This window comes from Penaeus japonicus, unplaced genomic scaffold (genome assembly GCF_977035675.1).
Source record: "Penaeus japonicus unplaced genomic scaffold, GWHDUDI00000001_assembly GWHDUDI00000012, whole genome shotgun sequence".
Classification (NCBI taxonomy): Eukaryota; Metazoa; Arthropoda; class Malacostraca; order Decapoda; family Penaeidae; genus Penaeus; species Penaeus japonicus.
The window spans coordinates 24,683,261-24,688,260 of NW_028234414.1; the positions used below are offsets into that span (position 1 = coordinate 24,683,261).

Consider the following 5,000-nt stretch of genomic DNA (forward strand, 5'->3'; position numbering starts at 1 on the left):
ACAAAGGACAACACCAGCGAGGGGAGGGGAGGGGAGGGGAGGGGAGCGAAGGGGAGGGTTGAGAAGGAGAAGGGGGTAGAGAGGAGGCGAGAGGATATAGACGGGGGATGGGGTGTGGGGAACGAACATGAACCACCCCTTACACCAAACCCTTCACCTTCCCCCCTCTACTTTCCCCCCCCCTCCCCCTCCCCCCCGCCACCTCGCATACCCGCCCCGACAATGCCTTTCCGTTGGGGAAACCACAGGGTATTAGGCAGTTACGTTGTTACTTGTTCTTTGACGAAGGAGGGCTTGTTTTGCCCTCCCCCTCCCCCTCCCCCTTCCTTCCCCTCCCCATCCTGATCCCCTTCCTCCTTCCCCTCCAGATATTCTCATTTTTCTTTCGTCGTCTTTTTCTTCTTCTCTTTTTTTCTTCTTTCTCCTCTTCTCTTTTTCTTACCCATCTTTTCTTCTTCTCCTTTCTCCTTCCTAGAGGAGAGACTATTGAGGAATGAAGTGAGGAAGAGGGAAGGAGGAAGAGTGGGAAGGTAGGAGGAGAGGAGGGAGAGAGGGAAGGAGGATAATGGGGAGGTAGGAGGAAGGAAAGGAGGGAAGGAGGGAGAGCGAAAGGAAGAAGGGCGAATAGGAAGGTAGGAGGGAGGGAAGGAAGGAGGAAGGGAGGGAGGAAGGGAGGGAGGGTAAGAGGGAGGGAAGGAGGGAGGAAGGGAGGGTAAGAGGGAGGGAAGGAGGGAGAGTGAGAAAGTAGGAGGGAGGGCGCATGAGTGGGTGGCAGAGATGAAGGGAGGACGGGGAGTAGGGAGGTCGGGAGGGAGGGGATGAGAGAGCGAGAAAAAGAGGAAAAAATGTATTGACAGCGGCCAAAAAAGTTAAGAGCTGCGGGAAGTGGCACGCTGGGACAGGAGAGGAGAAGGGGTGGGGAGGAGGAGGTTGTCCACCCGCCTATTTTTTTCCCTTTTCTTCCAGTATTTCCATTTCCTTTTTTATTTCTCACTAGATTATCCGTGATTAAATCTCATATCTTTCTGATATCTCAGTCATTCAATTTTTATGTTTATTTTTTAGTTAGTTTGTGTGCGTGCGTGTGTGCGCGTGTATGTGAACGTACATGTCAACGTGAATGTGACTGTAATGATCGTATTACATGAGCAAGCGCGCGTAGGTGCGTATATGGCGGTTCCTGCGTGCATTTCCTTGAGAAAATGTCTCTCTGCTTTCTCATGCAGTTCCCCGCGTATCTTCTATTCATCCAGTCTTCCTGCTTCCCCCGCCTGTGGCTCCTTCTTCCATTCACAACCTCGCTCCCCTACACCTATCCCTTCCCTCCTACCCCACCTCACCACACCCCTCCACCTCTCATCCCTGCCCCGATCCCCAGCTTGCCACCGCCCTTCCCCCACTCTCAGCTCCTCACCCCACCCACCCTACCCCCTGCACCCATACCCCGCCGACCCGTAACCACCCCCAACCTTACCCACCCCTTCCCCCACCACCCTGCCTTCTGCCATTGTGCCTTCTCCATTATGTAAGTCGGAATGCAACAATAAAAATAATAATTTCGGAAATTCCGCTCCGAAATTGGGCCCTCGAATCACGCCAGCCAGCCAGCCAGCCAACTGTCTGTCTGGTAGCGTGGCGAGATAATCAGACATAAATCTAAAATTATTCAAACGAGCAAGACGGTTACCGGGTCATACCGACCCACTCCCCACGCCCTTCCTCTCCCCACTGCCCCCTCCCTTCTCAGCCCTATTTCCCTCCTTCTTTCCCCTCTTCCCCCTCCTTCCTTCCCCCAACTCCATCTCCCTCCTCCCCCCCATCTCCCTTCCCCTCCTCCTCTCCTCTTCCCCCTACCTCCGGCCTTCCATTTCGGTAAGTACAAGTGCAGCCGTTGCAACTGCATCAACAGCAATGAGAATAACAGCAGGATCGTGCAGCAGTTGCAACGTTATCAGCTGGGTTGGGGGGGGGGGAGTAGGAGAGGGGGAGAGGTGACCTGGTTTACTCGAGTCATAAAGTTGATTCACAGGTGGTTCTAGCAGAGGGGAGGGGTAGAGGGGGTAGAGGGGAAGAGGATGAGAGAGAGAGAGAGAGAGAGAGAGAGAGAGAGAGAGAGAGAGAGAGAGAGAGAGAGAGAGAGAGAGAGAGAGAGAGAGAGATAGAGAGAGACGATGAAAAAGAGAGGAAAACAAAGCAGACGAGTATAGACGATGATGCAGACGAGTAGAAGATGTAGACGATAATGAAAAAAAGAATGCAGATGACCACTTTCCGAATGATTTCAACCCCATTTCCCCCCAATATTACGAGAGGAAAAGGGGCAAGAGAAGAGGCAGAGGATAGGGGAAATATAGAATGGAAAGAGGCTAGGGGCAGGGGTATGGGAAGAAGGAAGGGAAATAAGAAAAGAGATGAAGAAATGAAAGAGGATAAGGAACTCTCTCCCTCCTTCTACTACGTCAGCCTCATTAGGTAGAGGGAATGCAAGGAAATGAGACGCGGGAGAAGAGTGAGAAAGGAGGAGAAGGGAGGAAGAAGGGGAAAGGGAGAAGAGATATCCTTCAAAAATCCTACACAGCCTTCTACAACCCCCCCTCCTCTACTCCTCCTTCAAGAGATGTCAACTTACGCCCACCCCCTCGAAAAAGTAAAAATACTCGGGAAACAAAGCGGTCAAGAAGGCACACCAAATTGGGCAAGCGAGCAAACAAGCAAGTAATCAAGCGTAGCGAAGCAGAAAGCCCCCTCCCCCCCCCCCTCTCTCTCTCTCTTCCCTCCCGCAAGCGCAGCCGTCGACGCCGAATCCGAGGCCCCACGTGCCGCTTGCGGTTCGGAAACAGAACGCGCTTAAACGTCGCCGCTGCGCCGCGACCGAAATTCGCGGCGCAGACTCGCTCACACGCTCTCACCACACCGCCGCAAATGTGATGATCACCACCACAGAGCAGGCGCTATCAACACGCATCCCCCCCCCTCCATACACACACACACACCTTCCCCTGCCCCTCTCCCCCCCGCCACTTTTCCCACGATTCATCAATGCGGCGCGCGGGAAAATGCATTCACCCGCCGCCTTGTTGCACAGAGCTTGCACAGGCAATCCCTAGCGTGCTTGCGTGACAGGGAGAGCGATCGCCTCTCGCCGTGGGCTCGTTAAGACGTGAGGCTGCGACCGGAGATGAATGAGAGCATCCTTCGCCCTCTGCTTCTTCATTGCCTTTTTTTTGTCACGAACTTCCTTGCTTTGCGTATTTATATGAATTTTCCTTCTTTATTTCCCCATTTCATTCGGTTTTCGTTGAGTCTTTATCTTAGTTCATTTTCATCTATGACTTGTTTCTCTTCTTAATAATGATGTTCATTTTCTTTTTTCTTTTCTTTTTATGACCATTTGTCTGCTTTCATCTCCTTGTATCGTCATTATACTTATTCTCACTTCGCTTTTTCTTAATCCTCGCTACTCCTTTCACCCTTTTCCTCTGTCTTCCCTCTCTCCATCACTATCTCCCTCCAACACAAGAAAGAAAGAAATTGCCGAAAGGAGAGAGAAAAGAAAAGAACAAAAATCCTTAAACACGGATCGCATGACACTTAATGATATCCTACCCAGAGTCAACATATATCCTGTCTCGTTTCCCCGTTTGTCGTGTCAACAAAGGACTCTTGGAACAGACCTAGGACAACACAAGAAAAGGAAAGAAGAAGAAGAAGAAGAAAACAAGACAAAAAGAAAAGAAAAGAAAAAAAAAAAAAGGAAAGAAAACAAGAACGTGATAAAAGAGGGGGAATGAAAGAAAATATAATCACATAAAAGGAAAGGAAACTATTGAAAACCAAACGAAAAAAAAAAAAATAATAATCAATTACGTAGAAAAAGTATATATAATACAATTCAAAGTAAGAGAAGAAAGCCTAGTCTGCCTTTCTCTAACTCACCACAAAAACAGACTCCGCCCATCCCAGCAACAAGGACCGCCCACAAAACCTCCCTTCATTTTCTACAATGTTTTCTTTCTCCTCCCAATGGCTTCAACAACTCATAAATGGGGTTCCGCAAAGAAAGTTCTCTGTCTCTCTCTCTCTCTCTCTCTCTCTCTCTCTCTCTCTCTCTCTCTCTTTCTTTCTCTCTCCCTCTCCCTCTCTCTCTCTCTCTCTCTCTCTCTCTCTCTCTCTCTCTCTCTCTCTCTCTCTCTCTCTCTCTCTCTCTCTCTCTCTCTCTCTCTCTCTCTCTCTCTCTCTCTCTCTCTGTCTGTATATATGTATATATGTATGTTTGTATGTATGTATATATCTATATATATATATCTATATCTATCTATCTATCTCTCTCTCTATATATACATATATATATATATATATATATATATATATATATATATATATATATATATATGTATGTATGTATGTATTTATGTATGGATGCATGTTTGTTTGTATGTGTATGTGTATATGTGTGTTTGTGTGTGTGTGTGTGTGTGTGTGTGTGTGTGTGTGTGTGTGTGTGTGTGTGTGTGTGTGTGTGTGTGTGTGTGTGTGTGTGTGTGTGTGTGTATGTATTTATGTATGTATGTATGCATGTTTGTATGTATGTATGTATGTATGTATGTATGTATGTATGTATGTATGTATGTATGTATGTATATATATATATATATATATATATATATATATATATATATATATATATATATATATATATATATATATATATATATAAAGATTTTTATATATATATATATATATATATATATATATATATATATAGGGGGTAAACGGAGGGAGGAGGGAGGAGGGAGGAGGGAGAAGGGAAGAGGATGGGTGGAGGAGGAAGGAAGGGAACAAAGCAGTGAGAAAAAAAAAAAAAAAAAAAAAAAAAATTCACCCGCCCACGTTCGGCCGCCCACACATCTGACGCCCATCGCCACTACAACGGAAAACTTTTACTGATTTCGTGTAAGGTGTTAACAGTCCCAAATCGATGGTCAACGTCTTAGGAGGGT

General features: G+C 47.0%; 2 protein-coding genes across 5 annotated transcripts in view; both read right to left on the minus strand.

Moving 5' to 3' along the window:
* The window catches only part of LOC122261914 (uncharacterized), a 677,613-nt gene that overhangs the window by 262,066 nt on the left and 410,547 nt on the right, over positions 1-5,000 (minus strand). The gene's annotated exons all lie outside the window — the stretch shown is intronic.
* The window catches only part of LOC122261750 (uncharacterized), a 102,416-nt gene that overhangs the window by 1,402 nt on the left and 96,014 nt on the right, over positions 1-5,000 (minus strand). The gene's annotated exons all lie outside the window — the stretch shown is intronic.